Source organism: Osmerus eperlanus, chromosome 9 (genome assembly GCF_963692335.1).
Source record: "Osmerus eperlanus chromosome 9, fOsmEpe2.1, whole genome shotgun sequence".
In the NCBI taxonomy this organism is placed as follows: Eukaryota; Metazoa; Chordata; class Actinopteri; order Osmeriformes; family Osmeridae; genus Osmerus; species Osmerus eperlanus.
The window spans coordinates 1202889-1227384 of NC_085026.1; the positions used below are offsets into that span (position 1 = coordinate 1202889).

Here is a 24496-nt window from a genome sequence, read left to right on the forward strand (position 1 = left end):
TTACAAGCAGAGGTGATACAGGAAGTCTGTCACAGACATGTCTTGTCCGTTTTTACTACAGGAACCTGTTGCAGAAGGTGCAAGAATAATTAGCAGAATTTAACATGAAACCAAATTAATTGCCCATTGCGTGATAGATAGGCTCCTTAACCCTCGTGCTGCCTTCGGGTCACATGACCCAAAGGTTCATAACGAACCATCGTTGTGTTTACCCAATTTTACCCAATACAAAAACAAATTAAAATAATTTTCTTTTAACCTTTGCAATGTGGGGGGTCTGAGACAGCCCAACGGTTAAAATAAAATGCTTCACTTTGTCTTTGTATGCGGTAAATCTGTCGCAATACGACGGTGGGTCACAATGACTGATGGGTCAGAATGACCCGAAGATAACACAAGGGTTAAGCACAGCGCGATATGCTAGCCTATACTTTTTGAGAGGATAGCCTATCTTTTTTTTGTGAGGGTGTCATTTACATAATACATTTGTTGAAACCACATCATATGACATTAAAGATGATAAATGAAAATATGAAAGTATGAAAAAAAAAAAAAACATAGGCCTAGCTTACTGTAATAAGCGATAAAACGCGTCACTCCTCTACATTTAATTTGGTCTGCTACTTTTTGCCAGCCCTCTTTCTTGGATTTTGCAGACTGAGGTGTTCCCTGGCGTTCTGATAAAATCTTAAAATTCGGAGTAACCTTTGATCAAGCTGTTGCTCTGTTGGCTCTGTTGCGGAAAAAACAGGGCGCTCATTTTGGCCACGGTGAGCAGCCATAGACTTATGTGAGCAACCAATATCAGCGTTGCTGATCAAGGTTTCTACTATCGATACATACCCCCTTTTAGACCAACGTATAACTCAATCCAGCTATACTAATCATAAACAACAAGTGTGTTCGAAGAACCGAATTAGCCAGATCATGATAAGCAAGATGATGTCATCTTGGATGTGTCATTTGATCTCGGATGTAATAAGTGACGTACGGAGAACGGGCCCCTGGTCACTTCCTTTTTTCTCTCGAGGCATCGAAAACACAGCTGACAGGTTAGGCTCTCCCTGTCAATACACATGCTAGAAAAAGTTTTGGCTTGCTAATGTTGTTGCTAATGTTGCTAATGCTTTGACATTCTGATTCCGCTTTGGATGCCATCAAGCGGGATCTCTGGTCGTAGTCAGTCCTTCAGTAACCAATCAGCGTTCATTAGCAGAATGCTAGCGTGTTATGGGCAACAACGACTCACCCTGTAAGTAATCAAAAGGACATAAGTACTCGTTCATTCAACTTTAGACCTATAATCCATGTTGAACATGCAAAAACTACAATCAAATCTGAGATTTCTCCACGACAATCAGGCGAAAGAGACAAATTTAGCCGTTTAGCTCCATAGACTCCCATTCATTTTGCACTCGCTCGCGATCACCCCCAGTGGAACTCTGGTGGAACTGCAACCAAATTCGGTACAATGGGGCTTAATATGGAGTGGCCAGGCTCTCCTTAAACAGGTTCTGGTATAGGTGCATCACCGCCACCAACTGGACTGGGGTGTGATACAGGATAAACCGCACAAGTGGCTCTCCCCCACACAAATGGACTGTCCCAAAGACTAAATGATAGCTACGTAAGAGCCCACATGATCACAGCAGGACTACGTACATCCTAGCGCAGACACTACGTCAAAAGTGGCTATGTTGACGCCAACCAATAGCATGGAAGCATAGATGGTCCAAACGTGTACAGACTTGAAAAACGGACGTGTACAGACGTCAAAACTTGTACAGACGTTAAAACCGGACGTGTACACGAACACAAACGTTGACTAGGGTGACCAGATGTGAGTTTATGAAAAAGAGGACACTTTGTCGCGTCGTCGTTGACGACGGGGGGGGGGGGAGGGGGGTGCTGCTGGTCGTGTATTGCATGGCGCACTATCTGATCAAAATGACAGTTCTCTCTACAGTCAGAGCTCGTGCAAGAAGGTGGAACGTAAGGGAGATACCCTTTCCAAAACTTGTAAGGGCGTAATAGTGTGAAAGACCCAAATATCCGACGAGGCAAAATCAATTTTACGTAGGGTGACCTGACAATTTTGGAATCCCTGTCGGACGCATTTTTTAGGTCTCGAAAAGAGGACATGTCCGCGTAAAAGAGGACGTCTGGTCACCCTACGTTAACTTAAACGTTTTGGCATAGTTGGCATTCGATAAACTACTGCCACCGGGCCCTACGTTGCTACGCTTGCAAAGCAGACAATCACTGCCACCGCTACGCCTTTCATTAGATTGGGTGGTATGTTAGCTATAACCGGTCTCAAGTCGGCAACTGTAGGCTAAGTGGCTGGCTAGCTATCAATGGGAAAAATAATAAAGGGACATCATCAGTTTGGCTATTTCAGCTAGCTAGTGTTGGGCTGTATTGGCAGAGACCTGAGCAGCCAAACCAGTTTTGTCACTGACTGGTCATTAAAACGAGTCGAGTGGTAGTGGTTTGATTTAATATTGAAGAATTACATAAATTATAATATCTGGGTTTGAATATTGTGTACCGCGTTGAATGGGTTTTGGTCTGGACACGTCTTGGGTAATTGCAACCTTTCATTGCAAATATTGACAACGCGTTAAGAAACTTGACTTTAATTGAAAGATCGCCTCACTTTTCAATTTGAAACAGTAAATCCAAATGTATGGGTAATGTATTGAATGGTCTGGCTTTACTTCAGGTCTCACTAAACGGTACGACACCGGCATGGCATAATGGTGAGTCTAGATACCGTATTTCTTCGAATAAACGCTGCAGCGTTTATTACACAATGATCATTTTTGGTGCAGCGTTTATTCGAGGGCGGCGTTTATTCGAGGGCGGCGTTTAATTAGTAAGAGAGATTTAGAGAATTGCAGCTGCAGTGCGGCCATAGACAAACAAAGAATAGACAAGGAGGTCAAACAAAAAGCCTAGTATAAAATTGAAGCCACGCGTGTGTCTACATTGTGTCAAAATCTGAAGCAGCATGCCGAAACGTTCTTACACTTCCAGCTTTCAAACAGAAAGCTGTGCAGAAAGCACTCACCAGCAGCAACAGATCTGTAGCACGCAAACTTGGGGTTGATGAAAGGCGAATTTGCCAGTGGTGAAGTCAGCTACCTACATTGTAGGCTACATGTAATTGTCGCAATTACATTATTATAATGTAGAATTTGTTTTCAACCTATGTCATAATTTAGAATTATAGAATTGCATTCAGTATTATTAAGTGACTTTATTTGGTAAGAGTAGGCCTACAGTGCCTTTGAAGGCCTTTGGAACGCTCGTGAGTGAGAGAGTCGACAAGCTAACAGCAAGCGAAGCACGGACAATTTAATGCTCCGATAAAAGGTTGTTATCGGATGTTTGCAATCTAAGGAAACCTCTATTCCCTTGTATACAGCATGCAGCCAACGAGGTATGTTGTTTTGTTTCTGTATTGTACTTTGGTGAACGTTATTTACATGCTGCACATGTCATTGTATGTTCATATTAAGCTAATGTGGTCTTTATTTTCTCGTTAAAGCCTACTGTGGGTTTAGTTTTCAAAGTGGATTTGGAGAAGAAGCTTCAAACCTGTAGCAGGAAAGCCACTTGTGGCTGCCAGTGCTTCGAGGGACTTATAATACACTTGTGATTTATAACCGTTTTCGGATTTTTTTGGTGCAGCGTTTAATCGAGGGCGGAGTTTATTACACAATGTTCATTTTTGGTGCAGCGTTTATTCAGGGGCGGCGTTTATTCAAGGTTGGCGTTTAAGCGAAGAAATACGCTAGTTGGAGCTAGCTGCCTTCTTATCTTCTTATCGTAGAGACCAGAGCCATATAAAAAGAGAGTTGCGACACTTCCATAGACTCCCATTGTCATCGAAGAATGTGGAAGTAAAGCGTGTCACATGCGACTTATAGTTCCAAACATTGTATTTTCCACCGTTCAACCCCATTCATTTTCAGTGTCTCCGAAGCAAGTTAGCTATTTAGAACTATTTTATAGTCTGTCAAATAAGTTCTAGTTATTGGTGTTCTTTGACATACAAAGTTAGTATTCTCTTATTAGCCTAGTTAGTACATCTGGACCCGAGTGCACCAGCTGGGCGTACGCCTGGGTGTAACGCTACGTCCGACGTAGAACTGAAAGTTACGACTAACTTAAAGTTACGACTAGTGCACCAGTTAGACTTAAGCCCTTTGTGTGCTGCACCTGGCTGTACATTTTACATTTTAGTGGGGAGCAGGCGTAAGTTTTAAAATCGGACTAATATCCATGGTAATTATGACATTTACATTTAGTCATTTAGCAGACGCTCTTATCCAGAGCGACTTACAGTAAGTATAGGGACATTCCCCCCGAAGCAAGTAGGGTGAAGTGCCTTGCCCAAGGACACAACGTCAGTTGCCATGACCGGGAATCGAACTGGCAACCTTCGGATTACTAGCCCGATTCCCTCACCGCTCAGCCACCTGACTCCCCGGTAATTATAATTATAATGTACAGTAACAGTTTGATCGCACATGCAGCATGTTTATAGGCAACATATGGAAAGGACATTAAGGCGAGAAAAAGTTGTCCGTGATCGCACAAATCCACTGTTAATTTTATTGGTGATCGATTTCCAAGCTGATTGTTTCTGTTTGTTTGTGTTGACATTATTACATTGAGCACGCTTCTATTCTGAGTAAACAACTCTAGACGTTTTCTAATTTCTCTATCAGTAAAATGTATTTTCCTTTTCTTTCTTTTTTAAATCCATGGCTTGTTTTGAAGGGAGATAGGCTAGCTAAGTGCGCTTTGGATAGGCTCTTAAATGGTTGCCTTTGAAGGATTCAAAGTCTTTGTGTCTATTCCAATATGTAATGATGGTATTCAATGACACAAATCTGTGTTCTAGAAAGAGTGGTCTGGAGTCGCAGAGGTCCGATAATATCAGCTTTAATGCAGCAGTTGGAAATCAACAAGTACAGAGCTCTGGGGTTGTCTACGTTTCCCTACCCGCAACAGAGTTTGGGCTGGTTCACTAAGTCCAACTGGCTATCTTTCCCTGCCCCAGCATATCATATACAACGCAATTGAAAACACAAGTATCAAAAAAGGGTTGAGCTTGTTCTCTCGTGCATCAGGGAGTTGTTCTTGCCTACGCGTCCCACCTGCTCGGGTGCCATCTCCACCCAGATACAAGGTTGTTTCTGAAAATGAAGAGATAGAGACACAAAGAACAGCCTGCTTCCCACACTCAGTGTGAGACCCTATGTTTAAGCCTGAGCACACTTCTAAGTTTTCATAAGACATAACTTTAATAAGCACAATACATAACTTTAAGACATGCATCCTTCATAAATCCTGTTGTTATATTCACTCGTGCACAGTGCCCGTGATGCATTCAGTGATTAAAATGCCACACATATTAATAACTGGGATTATAGATAGTGCCGTGCCCAATATACAGCTGGTGATTACAGTTCTAGAATATGTGTTTTAATGTATTATACATTCTTTACCTTCTGTTCTATTTACCAAACGCCTTGTCTTAAATTGACAAGCAAGATTGCTATCTAGATTACATTCAACTTGCATCAAGTACTACAAATATAAATGTTGTTAACGTAGTCAATTGTAAGTGGGCTGATGAATAAAAAAACTTGTTTAACAAGTCCCATTTCAAGGCTCAACATTAAGGCTTGTCCGCTTGTCCAGGACAAGTGGATTTTTTTGTAGGGCAAGTGGAAGAGACATGTACTTGCCCCACTGGACAAGTTAAACCTCAAACAAAATAAAATGCCATGTTATGTGCCACTCATGTCTATTTAACCTATTTTAAAGCTAGCTAAAAGTCTTGAAATTTGAGTGAGAATACATCGCCCGCACAGTCTTAGGCGGCAGCCATGTCTTGGTCCCCCGTTAGTTACACTGTTTTGACGTTAGCCTCAGTCAGACTCGGGTCACTCACAATGTTGTATTTCACTCCATTCTACACCAAAAATGTCAGGCAGGACTGCTTTTTGTAGATACGAGCCTGCTGAAAATAGCCAGAATCTCGGATTTCTTTAACCGAGCCTGTTTCATTTGTCATTTGCCTGAGAAAGCGACTTCCGTTAGCCTATTCGAAAACCATTTAAACAGGTTGACAGCAGTGGGTTTTTTAGAACTACAGCGAGCTACTTGATCACGTGTTGGCGAGACCAAAGCGTATCGCAAATTTAGTTTTATATGGCTCTGGTAGCGACGTAGCGGTGGCAGTGATTGTCTTCTTTTGGCGTAGCGACGGTTGCTAGTTTTGTTAGCTGACATTACCTGGCACTAATCGCCCCCATACTACCTGTAGCTACATCTTGCACACGAACACGGTGCTCGATCAGTCTTAAACTATTTAAGATGTCATGATCAATGTATATGTTTTGTAGAGCACTTATCTGCCAAAGTTCCTCTAAAAAATGTGTGCCAAGATGCCTATTCGAACCACCTATCGATACCACTAATGCCAATGTATTCCTTTACAATCATTATCAAAACTACCCAATAAGACCATTTATTTAAAAAAAATTACCTCAGGAAACCTTAACTGTCCCCTGACAAGCCATGCTGATTAATTCTATCTACTAAGGCCAGCATGCGATCTCTGACACAACTACAGGGTTTTTCCTGGGTCAAAATGGGTCTTCGGTGCTCAAAAAAAAAAGAAGGGTATATATACATTCATTTTTTTCTTCTTCTTTCTAATCAATGTATTTATTCCCAGGTGTTTTGCATCCCCCCCACCCCCCCGCCGAAACTACACCTATATTTCGGAACAGGTTAATGTAATAGTCTAATGTAATATTGCAAATATTTTCGTCCTATTTCCCCTAAAGCAATAAAGTTTGGCTACTTAAAGACACCTTACACTCATGAAGTATGTTCTAAATGGCATAAATGCTGCCAATTAATAATTGACGTAACAACTTATTGTAAATGGTCAGTAGCCTAGCCTATCGATTAAGGTAGGCCACTCTGAAGCATGTACACTGCCTGCTTCAATAAACCCACTTTTTATTAATTAAAACTACTTCAGCATAATAATGCACCTAAAATATAAACCTGAGCAAGGGCAGCAATCGCTATCGAATCAACAGACAATTTAGCTAGCAGGGGAAGAATACAAACAACGAAAATCACCAGTTAACTTGATTTACATTTGCAAGAACTATAGACTTATACAATAACAGGCTTAAATGAACTGACAACATAAGTTATACGACTTACAGTTCTCAAGGACGCACACACGCAATCTCAACTGCGTTGTGAAGCGCGTGTCCGTGCAATTCTCCGACATGCACTCTAACAATCACTGCTGATAGACGGCATAAAATTTTGTACAGCCATAGAGGAAACACTGCACTATATATTATCATTCCAGGTTAAGAATACCAATGGAGGCTGCGTTGGAAATCGTAAATCAAACTTTTGTCAGCATTTTGAGTGGAAATTTCATTTGCATTTGTACAGGTGTATTCGTGCACGTCGTACTGGCCGCTCTGTCCATTCGCGCACCTCACAGTTGCGTATTGATCAGACAAGAAGACACGCTTATTAACTCAATTACTATTTATCAAAACAGAACAAGGGTTTGGCTGTAGCCTACTTGAAACATACTATTGAGAACATATTCGCTGACATGCATTGCACGCGTGATGAACACAGCTTTGTTTTTTGTTTTTCATCTGACTTTTTTTTGCCTTTGGCGCTCAGGATTTGTCATTGGCGCTCGGGAAAACGGCTTTGGCGTGCGCCAAAATTTTCTCTATGCAGGAAAAACCCTGGACTAATGTCTTCCATCATCTCTCTCTTTGTTCTCTCACATATATATTTATTAGTGTTTGCTGCAAGCAAAAACACTATTGTTTTTCTGCATACTTATTAGTGTGTTTGCTGCAAGCAAAACACTATTGTTATTCTGCATACTTATTATTATTATTTTTCCTCCCACTTTTTTCCGTCGCCTACTCCTTTCACACCGTTTTTAAAGTTTTTAAGGTATTAAAGTTTAAAGTGCTAAAAAAAAAAGAATGGGTTTCAATGGTTCAGAATGTTCAAGTCAAATTCAATTGTGACGTCATGCACTGACAGAACTGTTTCTCACCGCATCAATTTTTGACACTGTTTAACAATTTCCTGCCTGAATATGCATAGTTTTTCAAATAATAGACCTGAACTGTTTATACCATTTTGAAGACAAGAAGTAGGGCTTTCTAATGATATAAATATTTGTATGATTATGTTAGGCAAATCATCCTTTATCAAGACGATTTCACGGAGCCATTTTGACAAAAATCTTCTCCGTCTGCATTACTTTTTTAGAAAACCTCATTTTTAACCACTTTCAATACAAGATAGAGGATAAGTTATGAAATGTGCGTACCTTTGTCGTGAATTCAGAACAGCAGACAGATTTAAGATAGACTATTTTGTTTAAAAGTTATGACCACTGAAGTGATGAGTGCGATAACGCTATTCTAATCTAGCGCGATGGCTCTCCATAACTAAAAACGGTTCTACTTTTTTCCACAATCGACCAAATTGGCCAAACAAGGTATGTACATTGAACTTAAAGTGTACATAATCCAGCTAGATTATTTTTCTTTAAGAAAGTTTGCAAAAATCTAGGCTCAACACTGTCATAGCCGACTGTCACAAACAGCCAAACCGGGGTCACGAAAGGTGCAGCTGGCATTACTACGAACAAAAGCTTCGTAACTGAAAGGTTTTAACTTTTAGTTGACCATATTGAACACAGACGTTAAGAAACTTGTCTTTACTCTAAATATATTCTCCGTTTTCAATTTGAAGCAGTAAATTTAACACATTAGGAATTCTCCCACGACATCCGCTTGCCCTGCTTTGACAAATATGTTTTCTCAGTCCACCATACATTAGACGAGCTAATTTTCGAGCACTTTCAATACAAGATACAGGCCATGTTAGAGTTGATATATATACATAATTGTGTGGGCAATGTAGAACAGAAGACAGATTTGAAATATGATCTTTTGTTTTAAAGTTCTGGCCATTCTAGTGACGAGTGCTTACAACTCTAGCTACGACTGTCATCATACAGTACTGTACTAGCTGCCATAGAACGGCGAAACTAGCTACGTCTATCGTTCGTTACCTACTATACAAACAAATGCTTCGTAACAGTATTTACTTTTTATCGGCGATATTGACAACAGAGGTTAATGAACTTGTCTTTAATCAAAAGATTGTCTCCGTTTTCAATTTGAAGCAGTATCTAGCTTACTGTAGGAAATCTCCCATTGCATCCTCTCTCTAGCTTCTTCGGCTAAAGATGGACGACAATGACGATGCATGCATTATTCACACCTACGGTGTTAATACAGTCTGTAAAAATACCACTTTGACACACTTGCAAGAAATGATCCGCTGGTTAGATGTAGCATGATCTTATTTACCACCCACAATAGTTGTGCTTTTTTGCAGCAGCAGCATTCTGAGTTAGAGTAGCTAGCTTTTCCAGTTGCACGACAAAGTCACATAATGTGACGAGATTGAATTTAAAAAACTCACCAGGGACAACGACAACATCGGCAACCCTGCACTATGGATTATTATTTTGATGTCATCTTTAAATTAAGTGTCTGAACAGGACTGGTTGTGCAGGGACACATGATTAGTTTCTCCTTCATCTTGAACCTAAAACCTAGATTCTAGGTTAGAAATGTTGACAATGACCAACAGTTGCTACGTTACAAGAAACAAGGAACCAATCCGATTGGCCAACGCTCTTCACTGTTCCACTGTTCAAACTTTTTTCTGTTTCTACATCTTTCAATTATTAATACTTTTCAGAATGGGTTTTATTCGCCAAGAAACATCACACAGACAAGGAATTTACTGTGGCAGGAAGGTGCACAAATTAAACATATAAGAATCTTAAATAAGAAGTGTACAAGTCTAACTAATACTAAGGGTTTAAAAATGTAAAAGGTTTAGAATGAAATAAAATATAAAATGGCTCTAACATAACGCTTTAACATTTATGAAATTAAATAAGATACCCTTTTCATCACTCTTTTTTCTCCTTTTTCAACCGTGAGAAAATATTTACATTTATTCATTTAGCAGACGCTTTTATCCAAAGCGACTTCCAAGAGAGAGCTTTACAAAGTGCATAGGTCACTGATCATAACAACAAGATAGCCACAAAAACATTGCGAGTAGCCAAAACATGAAGCACACATTGTGAACAACCAAAGTAAGTGCCAAAGGGAAGAACCATAAGAGCATGTAGTTAAACAAGTTACAATTAAACAACATGAACCGCTATAAGTGCAAGTGTGCCTGTGTGAAAACAAAAACAAGCAACAATAATAAAAACAATATATCACAGCGAGTACAAACATTTTAAATCAGTTACCACTAACCACAAGAGCAACAAGTCTCTAAGCAAGAGTCATTGTGATCCTTGAGGAAACTAACATCGGGTCAAGCGAACCATTCCTAAGTACCGTTGTACTCCCGGAACAAGTGCGTCTTGAGCCTTTTATTGAAGGTGGAGAGACAGTCAGTGACTCTGATGGAGGTGGGGAGTTGATTCCACCACTGGGGGGCCAGACAGGAGAAGAGCTTGTGTTGGGACCGGGCGGTCTTGAGCGGTGGGACCACCAGGCGGTTGTCTGAAGAAGACCGTAGGTGACGGGTGGGGGTGTAAGGCTGCAGGAGAGACTTTATGTAGACGGGTGCAGTCCCGTTCACTGCTCGGAAGGTCAGTACCAGGGTCTTGAATCTGATACGCAATGCATAACAATGACAGATATACTTTTAACACTGTCTCACCATTTTGGTTTCAAAGCAACACTTTTTTTCACCTTCATACTGCTGACATACTTTTGTCTGCTATGATATTGATAACTGTTATGCAATATACTCTTCATCACTATATTTGCTCATTTTTCTAACTTCAAACTTTTTTCTGTTTCTCAATCTTTCATTCTTTAATACTTTTAACACTTAAAAATGTATGAAAGTCAATAAGATACTCTTTTTCTCAATTTTCAACAGTAAGAAAATATCGCAATGCATAACAATGACAGATGTATTTTTAACACTTTTTCTCACAATTTTGTTTTTAAAGCACATACCTCTTAAAATTTTTGTAAAACCTTCACTATTCAAGCCATCAAAACAATCGTTTCAACTGCTTTCAGCAAACACACATTTTCTTCAGGAAATGTACCTTTCTAGTTATTATTTATTGGGTGTGCTTTGCCTTCGGCAAGGGCACAATCTTTGTTCTCTCACATATATATTTATTGTGAGAATGCTGTTAAGCAAACTCACTATTGTTTTCCTGTTTCTCTTTATTATTATTATTATTATTATTATTATATCAACTTCTTAGTTCTTCCGCCATTTTTGGCCTTTAACTAGTTCTGCATACTTTCACCGATTCCTACAATTTGTGTATCAAAACGTTCAGCTCCTTCAGGAGATGTTGGCTATGACTTTTGGTATTTCTCACTTTTATACTTTTTAAGACATTAAGGTTTTTGTGCAAATTATTCTCCCATTAAAAGTAATGGTAAATCCTTTCAAATCATTAAAAAGCTTCCTCCTCTTTCAAACGTAACTACTTCAGCATACATTCAGCTAGAGACACCATTCAACCTTTAAAATGTTCACAAGACATTCAGCTATTCCCAAATGATTCAGCTTTTTCAAATATTCAGCCAATTTTGAATTATGACAGTTTGAAATACATTAAAATGTTTGCTCCTTCTTGATTTTTATGAATGAGCAGCAAGCAGAGTGGCACACTCTGCTGGCTGCTCTTTTTTTTATTCAACTAAATTGTCAAACAACGGTAGAGTTGTATTTCTGACCGCACAGACATATAAAGGACATCTCTGGTTTCGGCAGAGTCTTGGGTCTCGGAAAATATCCTTATATTTTGGATTGGACGTATAGTTTTGCGTCTAGGTTAACTTGTTTGAGGTGTGGATTCTAGCTACACATTAGTTATTCTCTCTGCCCAGCTCGTTAGCGATCACAGCTGCTCCATCGCCGTGGCAACCAAACAAACACGCACCAGGAAAGCAGAAGGAACACGTTTTTGAAACTGCAGGTAGAGTCGTATTTCTGACTGCACAGACATATAAAGAATATCTCTGGTTTCGGCAGAGTCTTGGGTCTCGGAAAATATCCTTATATTTTGTATTGGACGTACAGTTTTGCGTCTAGGTTATCTTGTTTGAGGTGTGGATTCTAGCTACATTTCTCTTATTCTCTGCCCTCAGCTCGTTAGCAATCATAGCTGCACCATCACCGTAACGTCAGACACGCACCGCAGTCTCTCACACAGGTGATTGGTACGTTTACTTGACCATGAGAAACCCGATTACTAGCAATTGTGGTTTATGCCAATAATACGATTACTCCGTTTACATGTGTAATTAGTTATGCGATTACTCAATAAACGCATCTACATGATTCTTTTTTATTAATCGTTGTATGCTCCACGGACAAAACTTGCACCATCCCAGCTAACACAGTTACGTTGCCCTTACGTTGCCGCAACGTCACTCGATGACCAAACATACGTTGCCGCAACGTCTTTGGCGACATTGCGGGACCGTGCATCTGTGGGACGCCAGAACGTAACCGCAACGTAATCTTGTGACGTTGCCAGTCCGTAACCGCGACGTCGTGGCAACGTTATTTTCCGACGTTGCCAGTCTGTAACCGCGACCTCCTAGCAACGTCATTTTCCGACGTTGCCAGTCTGTAACCGCGACCTCCTAGCAACGTTATTTTCCGACGTTGCCAGTCTGTAACCGCGACCTCCTAGCAACGTCATTTTCCAACGTTGCCAGTCCGTAACCGCGACCTCCTAGCAACGTCATTTTGTGACGTTGCCAGTCCGTAACTGCAACGTTAACTAAGTAACCTATATTTCTCAATTCTACTGCTTATATTGGGGTGGTTCATATGCAGACCTCATTTGCCCAAAATGCTACTTGTTCTTGTATAATAGGCTACATGGTAGCCAACTTTAGGAGGACTATGTTTGTGTGATGTGTAGCCTAACTCCAGCTAATCATAAACAAGGCAGCATTTCCATGTAACATTGTCATTTTATTTCAAACAAAGTGCCAAACAGTGAATTAAAATCTTCTGCCAGTCCCCGCTACAGGTCCTGTCTGTTGGCCCTGACAATGAAGCACAAAATAAGTTAGTGTTCTATCAAAATAATTGCACGTGTAAAAAGGCGCTATACAAGTCATAAAAAAATCACATCTAAAATAATATACATCATCAAAAAAAGATGTGATTCTAGATTTTTGTCACATAGCCATGTGAAAGGTTGGATATGGAAGCTGCAATCATGATTCATTCACCTGGCTTGTTTTGAATGGGCTGCCGGGGTGTGTTTGAGTGTCTCCTCTATGAGGAGCTCCACAGCTTTCTCTCCCAGTCCCGTCTTCCACTTCATCACAGCGTCTGGAATTAGAAGTCATGAACTTATTGTCAGCACCAATGTGAACGTTGAACGCTGCGTATAAGCCATAGTTCATGGCATCTCCAAACACTTACCACTCTCTTTCGCAACTCCAGCACCTTAAGGCACTCCTCAAGGTCTTGGAGTTCAGCCTGTGTTTGGGCCACCTGTAGGTCCACCTCTTCAGTGTGTCTGCCCTGTAGTCACCTGAATAGGAGAGCCTCTCGCTGGTTCTCCTCCAATGTCTCCATCTTCCGGAGCATAACCTGTAATGTGTCTGTCATTAAAGACAAGTAAAACAAGTTTACAAGAGTTAGCATGATTGGCATACACTGTGGTTCTTCTAGATTAGCTGTAACAATGATGTAAATAACAAATGTAACCTTGAATATACAAAGCATATATTTTTTTGAGTGTCTTATATTTGCACTTGCCTGGCTGCCAGCTGTTTTCCTGGGCCCCCAATTGGTTCACCTCCACCAGACCAGAGTTGACATCTAGGGGTATGGAATCTGGTGATGCAAAAGTTTTAAGTCATGCTTTTGCTTCAAAACATAGCCTTTAGGTTGCCATGGCTCATACAATTATTGTCACTGTTTTAAACGGTCATTCATTACTTTACCATCATTTCCCAGGGACACAGTGCTAGGCCGTGTGACGGTGGTAGGATAATCTGTACAGAAATGAAAATGGAATGTAGTTTATGTACATAGTTATAGCATATTGATATTAAAGGAGTAGCATTGCACATATGTGATCGTTCGAAAGCAGGGCCCCACATCGTAGCGTCGCACATGTGTGATTCTGAACATTCCAACCGACTGTTTTCCGATAGACAAAAACTATATGACAAACGCTATAGTAAGGCTTCAAAATGTACAATTAGTAGGCTAACAAGTAACACTAGCAGGTAGTAGCATTGCTACGAGTATTATGCTAGGTTGTTACGTAACGGAAGCTAATTAAAGCTACCTAGCTGCCGTTTTGGAAAAATAACTGGTGGAAGCGTCGGAAATATTTAGAACTCACGCATCCAAAGATTAAAACGAATAAACTTATCCAAAAACAGATGGCATGTACAAATTGGAAAAATTAGTAACATGATACTTTTATAGACGCCATTGCTGTGCATGCCATGGCCGACTGATTAAAACGTGATCAGCCACGCTAGCTTCACCGTCTTTGAAAATTCCGGGCTAAATAAACTATTTTGGGACAAGGTTTTTTAACAGTTATGAACGTTTATTTTCACTGATTCTTTTGTGGGTGATTTGTGAGACGCTTGTGATGGCATTTTTTGATATAGTTACTAAGAATGTATTTTTAATAGACTGAGGTTGTGTTTAAACAAATGGATGTTGCAGTTGGTCTTAAGGTATTTATGGTGTTGGGTTATGATGCCTGATTGAGAAGCTAGGGGCACGGAGGTTGGGGGATGTTAGAGTTCTGTGGCCTAAAGGGAGATGGGTCAGTTGATCTAGCAGCCCTGACCTTTTGGCCGAGGAGATTGTGTCCTGTGTCCTGTTTATGTTTCATTAAGGGTATCTTTACTGTCCTCATTTAGAGAACGAGCCGTGACATCAAAAGACTTTGGTCACTTGACCTGGGGGGTTATATTGTCTTAACTGTCACTGAGCAGTGCTGACTAATCACAGAGTTCAGAAAAACCATTTGATCTAAAGTTTATATAAGGCAGGGTTTTGGGGTTGTTCTGTATCACTCTGGCGAACGACCTGTGGCTAGCACCTCCTTCGTTATGACTGATCACAAAGTACTTTGTTAAATCATGATCTGTATAAGCAAAATAAATTTATTGTAACCGCCATCTCTTGACTATTCAAATCTACACAGTGCCGCTTGAATTTCTACCATTACACTTGGTGGCCAGTAGGGGGATCCTCATTGGTCTACGGCGTTCAGCAGGCGGCTCCCCTCGGCGAATTGATCTTCCGGCAAAAAGCCGCCTTTCCTTCCGCCATGCGTGAGACAGCAGGGCCAGGGGGGGTGCCCGTTGGACGTTTTGTGGCTGACGCGGGGTCTTCAAAAGAACCGGTGAGATATTCTTTTGGTTACTGTGTGATATTGAGATGTCTAAATGTGTGTTTTTTAGGCTATTGTCAATAATTCGGTTAAGTAAGTAATTGGGCAGAGGTAAAACTGTCCTGTACGTGTAAAGTCGTACGAATTAATAAGGTAAGGTTGTTGAACCTACCTTTTACGTGAAAGTCGTAAAAAAAATGTCTGCAGAAGTGTGTCGACGGACACACACAGAGGTAGTGTTGTTGACGAACAAACACATAGAGGGAGATAAATTCACATGTTATATCGTGTTATGTGTCTTTTTGAGACCCTAAGGATTAGAATATGTTGGGTTAGTGATAGTTTGAGAAATTGTATTGGCATTGGTGCAGTTCTTATTTATTAACGGCCTAAACGTGATTCTAAGTCCCGAGAGAAAAGTATACTTGTGAGGAAATCAGCTGTGTGAGTGAGTGTTTACAAAGGGTTTGAGTCCCTGAAGGTGGAGAACAAAAAAGATAGGATGTATCCTGAGGGATTTTCAAAACAAAGGTTTGAGTTTTTTACACACGTGTTCATTTTTGTTTTATATGTTTTTTGAGGTTAAAAGAAGTATGAGTAACTAATGGTGTCTATTATTCAAGCTATATACAATTACAAAAATCAAAATTTAAATTACGAAATTTTTATTATTTTTTCCGTTTGAATATTTGTAATTTATGAATGTGCAGTTATTTTCATTGAAAATTGGGAAGTCGGAATTTAATTGTTTTTAGAAACAAAAAGGAGTAATTGTGTCTTTATTTTCCGTCGTTGGTTATCGTTTATGGATTGTAATTCTGAAAATGAATGGTCTGGAGGCAGAATTGACCTGTCCAAACATCGATTACATGAAGCAAAAGTATGGTAACGATAGTTTATTGCAAATGCAAATATGGATTGATAAATGTGGATTTTCGAGTGTGGAGTCGTTTTGTTTTAAGGACCTTATTGTATTGCGAAATAGGTTTGTGGGGAGAAATAGATACACGATTTTTTTTTAAGTGGAGAAAAGAATAGATTTTAGCCTGATTGGAGAGCTTTTTTTCTGATTGGATGGAGATAGGTAGAGGGATAAAGAAATATTAGGACAGAATAGTGTGGGGAATTTTTCATCTATTTCCCCACAGATTCACGATTGAGATTTTCTGGCTGTTCCGCAAACAAATTTCGCCTCATCCGCAGCCAGGGGTGTTGCGGCAGGATGCGCCGGCGCATGAGGGTTTGCGGGAATGCGAGAACAGAATACGAAGAGGTCAGACATTTGCCATTTCTTCTGACAGCCGGTTATATCTAGGAAAAGTCAAGAAAGTAGGATCCTGGAATGTTTTTTATAGATTTGCTTTGGATTCCCGCAAATATTGAAGCTTGTGCCTTGACTTGCAATTGCCATTGTGTTTCCAAGAAGGAAAGGTTAAAGTCCTCTCCGGAACAAAGGGTTTGAGTCCCTGTTGTGTTTGGAATAAGCGTGTTGTGGGCTATGGTCAAAGCTGATGCAGAGCGTGTTGACATGCTGTTGAAAACATGTAGGCCAGCACGAATTGCTAGGTATGGTCAATCCAAAATGCGTGCTTTAACTGTGGGAATTTGAGCAAAATGTACGTGAATGTCCGGAGATGTGTCATCACTGTTGAAAGTTTTTTTTGGAAATTGTGAGCGAACTCTCAAATCAGAGGGGTTCGTGACCGGAAGTTGAGTTCCGAACTGGTGACATACAATGTTTATCGGTTATGACACTGTTGGTAGAGGAGAGACGATTGACTTGTTATATTGTTTTACAACTCTGTGTTAACCGTTATATATTTGATGTTAGACTTTACATCGGTCTGATTACCGCCAGAAGGCATTTGTTTTTGAAGACGGAGACATTCTGTTTTGAAAATGCTAATGTTAATTCTTTGACTGAATTCTCCACTTGAAAAGAGGCGCATGCGCTTGAGCCTAGCGGAAGTTGATTCTTTCAGTGAAGCTCATTCTGCGTGCAGTGCCCACACATGAGTGCAAAAAATCAAAAAAAAAATCACTCATTTTATTGAGAATTTGACGTTGAATTGATAAGTATATTGGTTGGGAAAACAGATGTGTTTCTGTTTCTTTGTCGAACTTAAGAAAATATTGTGAGTTGCCATACTCTTGATTTGGAAATTATGTACAGACCGATTTTCTATATTATGAGCTTGATTCGTTATTGAATAACGCGCTGGAAATTTAGTGTTTGGGTAGGATAATTGGTAAAAGGCCAGTTTTGGCAATAAAAGCGGTATTCATTTTAAGAATTACAATCCCGGGGTTATTGAAACTTTTATAGAAAGTTATGTGTTCAAACGGAAATGTTATGTTGTTTAAGGAATATTTTTGTTTATGTCTGGAAATGTTCGATGGTTTTATTTTTAATTTTGTGGGAGTTCACAGATGTTACTGTTGTTTAAAGAAATATGTAAAGGGTTATGAAGAAGTGATTAGAAAGATTGAGCCAGTCCGAGGGACTGAAGTGTATACAAGGGGAACTAGTTCGAGTGACCGAATTGCGTTTGTTGTTAAGGGCAAAGGTGCTACATATGTGTGTTTATTGCTGCTGAGATGATTTGTTGAAATGTGTTGGGTTTGGTGGTATTCATATTTACCTATTTAAATGGACTTGAAGTTGAAGCTTTGTCCAACCAGAATGCTAATACATGGGTAAACTGTCATTCTCTGACGAGTGATATTAGGTGCATATGTAGATTTCGGAGCCTAATTTTTATGTTGAAATTAAAATGGTACTAATGGTTGATAGACTTGAAAAGAAAATCCAGGCTGTGACTGTTGGTTAATGGCTAATGGTGAAAACGTGAAGGAAGTGCATTTTGTTCTGTCCTGAGACAAAGGAGAGTCCAGGAAGTTGAATTTGCAACTATGGCAACGACATTGGCTAACAAACTAACAGACCGACAGGCGGGTACAGGCTAGTAAAGGAATTGCAGCTTGATATTTGAGATCCAGGATGAGTAACCGCATGACGCATGCGCAGATGGAAGTTGAGAAATTTACAAAGATGCAAATTTAGAGAAATAGATACATTTGGAGCGAATTTTACATATTAATTTGGTTACTTTTGAAATATGTTACGTGATGAGTATTTTGAAACATTTGCTAACAAGGTTTTTGTTTGTTTGAGGACATTTTAAATGAGTTTCAGAAATTCCGAGGAAAGGTGGGGGCTAAAAAAAAGTCCCGTTACGTTGAGTTTTACTGAGGTGATCCCAGAGGGTGTAATTCTGCATAATTATGTGAGTATTAATGGTGAAAGATGTGTCCGTTTAGATGAATTCGAAGTTTGGTGGTTTACAAATGTATGATTTAACATTTGTTCTAAATCTTAGCCAAACAGGGAGGTAGGAGCCTTTCAGACCAGAACTTGTATTTACGAGCGGAAAATCTGTGGTGTGTGATGGTATCCATAAAAATGCAGAAATTGGACCCTGGTTCATAAATTAGTTCTAATTGGATTGGAAAAGTTCTATTTTAGCAAAATTAAGTGAATAGCTGGTAAACGCCAACCATCTGTGTTGTTTAAAAGAAATGAAAAAAGGTTGAGAGTTTTTGCTTTGTTCCAGAGCGCGCTGTTTGATGCGAGTTTGAAATGCGCGATTGTTTATTTGAGTTGATTCACTAACAAAGAGTAATTGAGATAGCTGGTAAATATAGGAATATTCAAAGGTGTATACATTACATGCTTTGATAAAACTTTTGAGGAGTTAAAGAATAAGGTTTTGTTTTACGGGTTTATGTTAAATTGTGAATTTAAAGGTTTAAAAGAAAAAGGGAGAGTTTATATTTTCTTTTGTCTTAAGGGCATGGTACAATGTTTTGGGATAAACAGTTAGGCTGTGATGAGGTTGTATCATTATGGTATTGGTTCATAAAGAGGGTTATGATAATTTGGTTTTGAAATAATTTGGGAAGACTCATTAAGTCTGATAAATTGTGGTGTGATGGTTGTGCTAAGTAGCTTGTTCTGGACTGCAGCCAAAGCAAGTTATGAAGTTCTACCTATCTAACCTATATAGAAATATAGATGGGGTATAAGTTTGGTTAATGGTTACATTAAGAACATTTTATGGTCTATGTTTTATTTTGGAATCATACAGATTAAATTCTGGTTTAGGGTAGTGATGCTGGTTTTCTACATGTCTTGGAAGAAGAGAGAGTTGATTTGGTGAATTTAAATACAGAAAAAATTAAAAGGGAATCTGAAATGTAAAGGTATTCATTTGAACTGTTCCTAAAGGTTTTTATAAGAAAAGATAATATGAGACTAAAAGATGGGGTAATTTGGTTGTTTTCTAAAATAGTTTTATTTTATACAAATTGGTTCAAAAGTAGTTTGCTTCAGTGTAAGCTTGTTAATTCATAAAAGGGAAAAGAGTTAAAATATTTACTGATAGTTAAATACATCATTGGTGTTACATATGATTTTGGGAAAGGTATGGAAACAGGAAGTTTCTTATTTTCACTTATAGAACAACTTGCTGTATGCAAATGTGGAATTCACTCTAACAATTATGAATATTCCACAGGGAAAACGCTAGTGCTGATACTAGCTGGAGCAGTTTCTAGATTGCCTGAATGCATTGATGAACTAACTAGAATATGTTTTTGATGTTGATATGTTTACAGGAAGTGATGAGATGATGTTGCTATGTCCGGATGAGCCTAACTTGACAAATTTGGGCTTACAGGACTCTTTTGAGGAAAATTGTTGTGTGACCTTGATACAACATTTGTTATGGATTCTTTAACCCTTGTGTTATCTTCGGGTCATTCTGACCCATCAGTCATTGTGACCCACCGTCGTATTGCGACAGATTTACCGCATACAAAGACAAAGTGAAGCATTTTCTTTTAACCGTTGGGCTGTCTCAGACCCCCCACATTGCAAAGGTTAAAAGAAAATTATTTTAATTTGTTTTTGTATTGGGTAAAATTGGGTAAACACAACGATGGTTCGTTATGAACCTTTGGGTCATGTGACCCGAAGGCAGCACGAGGGTTAAGGGAAGCGCAGGCTTCTTAGAGAGGAAGAGATGACGTTTAGGAATTTATGACTGACTGATGACTGACTGATCTAAACAGAGAGTGACTATGGGGGTTTTATGGTTTTATGAATTTAGCTTCAGTAGTTTGGATTTGTGATAGGATTGTGAGGGTTTGATATGATATTGCTGAGTTGAAAATATTGGACTGTATTTAACCCAGAGTGAGAATTTTGTTTTGTTTGAGTATATTTGATAAGAATTACAGAGTACAGCGGACAGATGGAGAAAGGAATGGTGGAATGGAGATTCGAACTTGGACAAATCCACAAGAAAATGCGTTTTGGAAAAAGGAAGGATATGAGAATAAAAAATGGAGGTTGTATGGTCTGCATAAAACATTTATCTTGAGATTTTGCTAAGTTAACACATGGAAAGATCATGCCTCTACAGTTTGTGTGATATCAAGAAGAATGCATTATTTTAGCATACAAGAGGATTTGTTATATGCATAGTCATTTTGTTAATACTTCATATGTGGGACAAGTATTATGAGAAAAGGAATTTAAACACGATAAGCTTCACAGTTAAGGTTAGAGAAACCATTTGGGTATTGATAGATGGATTTTGTAGAGTTCAATTTTTGGAGAAGTGATACTGTTTAATGATTGTTGATGGGAAGAAGTTTTAGACTTCTCAGGGCCTCAGTGATCAAGCTTTTGTTAATTTAGATTATTCTTCGATGGGATTTTTCTTTGAGGTTAGGTAATGATAATGGGTCACACTTGTTTAAGGAAGTTATTTTGGTGTTGATAGGATTCAACATTGTGTTAATCACTTCAGTTGAATGAGAGAACAGAACTTTGAAGACGAAGTCAGACGACAAGAAGTCAGTTACCTTTAACTCTGTGAGAATGTGCTTGTTTATCACTGTGCAACCTTTTTGGAGTCTATTTTGTGTGAGATTCACAGGCAGGTGAAGGAGGCTATTCCTATGACTGGACCGCTGCATGATTTGATACCAGATGACTGGATCGTGGTGAAGGACCTGAAACGCCTGGTAAAACCCAAGGTGGACGGGGCCATACCAGATTCTCCTGACGACTAATCCGGCGGTTAAGATCGAGGGGAGAGCAACGTGGATACACGCTAACCATTGCAAGCGTGCACCTTGTCTGGAGACGGAAGCAGAGGATACGCGTTCTGCGTAGTACCAAGGAAATTTCCGAGCTGTACGTGAAGTGCAGTGTCGTTGAAAGTTGCCCTGAGCAATTTGATCGTCGTTTGCAATCGATTCGACTAGACTACACCGCCTGACAGAAGTTTGTCTACAAGCCAACTGAAGATGGACACTACGGATGCACGACCATGGCATCAGTTCCGACAACCTGGACTTTGTGGTATACGGGGTGCAGTGGGTTTTGTCTTGGGAATGGCATTTCTTATTGCTCTTAATGTATTTTCGCTTTTGTATTTTAATAAAAGTATGCATAATTCTGATGATACTATGACAATAGATCCAATGACTTCAACTGTTTCACCTGCAACGTTCCAGATGTTGAAAAGTGATGAGAGAGAGGTTGTAGATGAAATGGAATCGGAGATGGAGTTTAATTCTTGGTATAAGTTAGCAACATATTCAGTAAAACAAGTTTTAGGCGAAGAACACCCACCATGTGTATTGCCACCATTTAAGGATGAAGAGGCTACTGTGAGTGATATGTAATTCTCTTGTTATTTTTGGGGTTATGTTTTGATTAAAGGGGGTTACTTTATTTCCTTGCCTCCATATCTGTATGGATGTTTTATATTTTTGTATGCTTATGCTTTTGTATGCCTTTGTTGTTTAAAAAGAAAAAGTAAGGAATGTGATGGCATTTTTTGATATAGTTACTAAGAATGTATTTTTAATAGACTGAGGTTGTGTTTAAACAAATGGATGTTGCAGTTGGTCTTAACCCTTGTGTTATCTTCGGGTCATTCTGACCCATCAGTCATTGTGACCCACCTTCGTATTGCGACAGATTTACCGCATACAAAGACAAAGTGAAGCATATTCTTTTAACCGTTGGGCTGTCTCAGACCCCCCACATTGCAAAGGTTAAAAGAAAATTATTTTAATTTGTTTTTGTATTGGGTAAAATCGGGTAAACACAACGATGGTTCGTTATGAACCTTTGGGTCATGTGACCCGAAGGCAGCACGAGGGTTAAGGTATTTATGGTGTTGGGTTATGATGCCTGATTGAGAAGCTAGGGGCACGGAGGTTGGGGGATGTTTGAGTTCTATGGCATAAAGGGAGATGGGTCAGTTGATCTAGCAGCCCTGACCTTTTGGCCGAGGAGATTGTGTCCTGTGTCCTGTTTATGTTTCATTAAGGGTATCTTTACTGTCCTCATTTAGAGAAAGAGCCGTGACATCAAAAGACTTTGGTCACTTGACCTGGGGGGTTATATTGTCTTAACTGTCACTGAGCAGTGCTGACCAATCACAGAGTTCAGAAAAACCATTTGATCTAAAGTTTATATAAGGCAGGGTTTTGGGGTTGTTCTGTATCACTCTGGCGAACGACCTGTGGCTAGCACCTCCTTCGTTATGACTGATCACAAAGTACTTTGTTAAATCATGATCTGTATAAGCAAAATAAATTTATTGTAACCGCCATCTCTTGACTATTCAAATCTACACAGTGCCGCTTGAATTTCTACCATTACACGCTAAACTTTGATAACATGTAGGCCTATGCATTTTCAGTATTTCAACATAACTTTCTGGAGGGTTTAACCTCTACTGTACTGTAGCTAGCGAAATCCTAACGTAAACAATGTGAATCTGATAGCACATAAACAGGCTAAATGGCCTAAATTTCAAACATATACGTATTAGCATGCCCCATCCAATTTCTGAAAATATGTTTATATATTGAAACTATTTCTGTAAAGAAACTCACCTTTGAAGTAGCTAATTTCCAGTTGAAATCCAATGCGTACAAGACGGTGTTGAACCCCTGCAAAATCTCTTCTGAAACCCCAGTTTCAGCGATGCGTTGAAATGGGCATGCGCAAAGTTGTTGCTCAGGGGCAGACTGAGGGGCAGGTTTGCTAAGGAAGAATTGTAATATTCTGTGATGACTTGTCTTTGGAAATGAAACTCTTAAGAGTCGCTTACCTTTTGGTCACATTTAACAATTTTGTATCACAAAAATTATTGGAGCACAAATTTGCATTGTGTGTCATACAGCTTTGGTGTGCTATACAAATAATGTTTGCTTAATCATGTTACACATCACACATTGATTGCTTTTGTACATGTTTATAGTAAAGAATGAAAGACTAAATTATATTCCAAATTCAGTCTTTTATTTATTAAAGCTATGTTTCTGCATATGAGAAAATTGATGACCAATGACATGCTGGGGCTGAGCTGCACATGAATTACATGCATTGTCTACATTTATACGTGCTGGGTGCAACATTTAATATTGTGTGTGATTGAAATTCATGTAGACTATACATTGCAAAGGTGTCAGAACTGAGAGCAGTCCAGTGTGATCTCTCCATCTCTGGATAAACCACTATATTGCACTCGAGATCCGTTGTCCTGCGACCAAAGAGCGACTTAACCGCAACTTAACCCATGGTACCAAAATTAATGTATCCAGCCGACCAAGGTACAACGTCACGGCAACGTTGTCCACGGGACCAAAACATAACGTAACCAGCCGACCAAGGTACGACGTCGCGGCAACGTTGTCCACGGGTCTAAAAATAAGGTAACCAGCCGACCAAGGTACGACGTTGCGGCAACGTTGTCCATGGGACCAAAAAATAACGTAACCAGCCGCCCAAGGTACAACGTCGCAGCAACGTTGCCCACGGGTCTAAAAATAACGTAACCAGACGACCAA

The 24496-nt window shown here is 39.5% G+C and overlaps 2 long non-coding RNA genes across 2 annotated transcripts; both read right to left on the bottom strand.

The window, feature by feature from the left end:
• Positions 1-13136: 13136 nt before the first annotated feature.
• On the bottom strand, positions 13137-13646 carry LOC134026365 (uncharacterized). Its single transcript, XR_009931355.1, has 3 exons — positions 13612-13646; positions 13416-13518; positions 13137-13226 (listed from the first exon to the last, which is right to left on the bottom strand). It is a non-coding gene; the product is annotated as an uncharacterized LOC134026365 (long non-coding RNA).
• A 301-nt stretch (positions 13647-13947) lies between these two features.
• Positions 13948-23613, bottom strand: LOC134026835 (uncharacterized). The gene is made up of 3 exons (XR_009931388.1): positions 23540-23613; positions 14139-14189; positions 13948-14028 (listed from the first exon to the last, which is right to left on the bottom strand). It is a non-coding gene; the product is annotated as an uncharacterized LOC134026835 (long non-coding RNA).
• Positions 23614-24496: the final 883 nt, after the last annotated feature.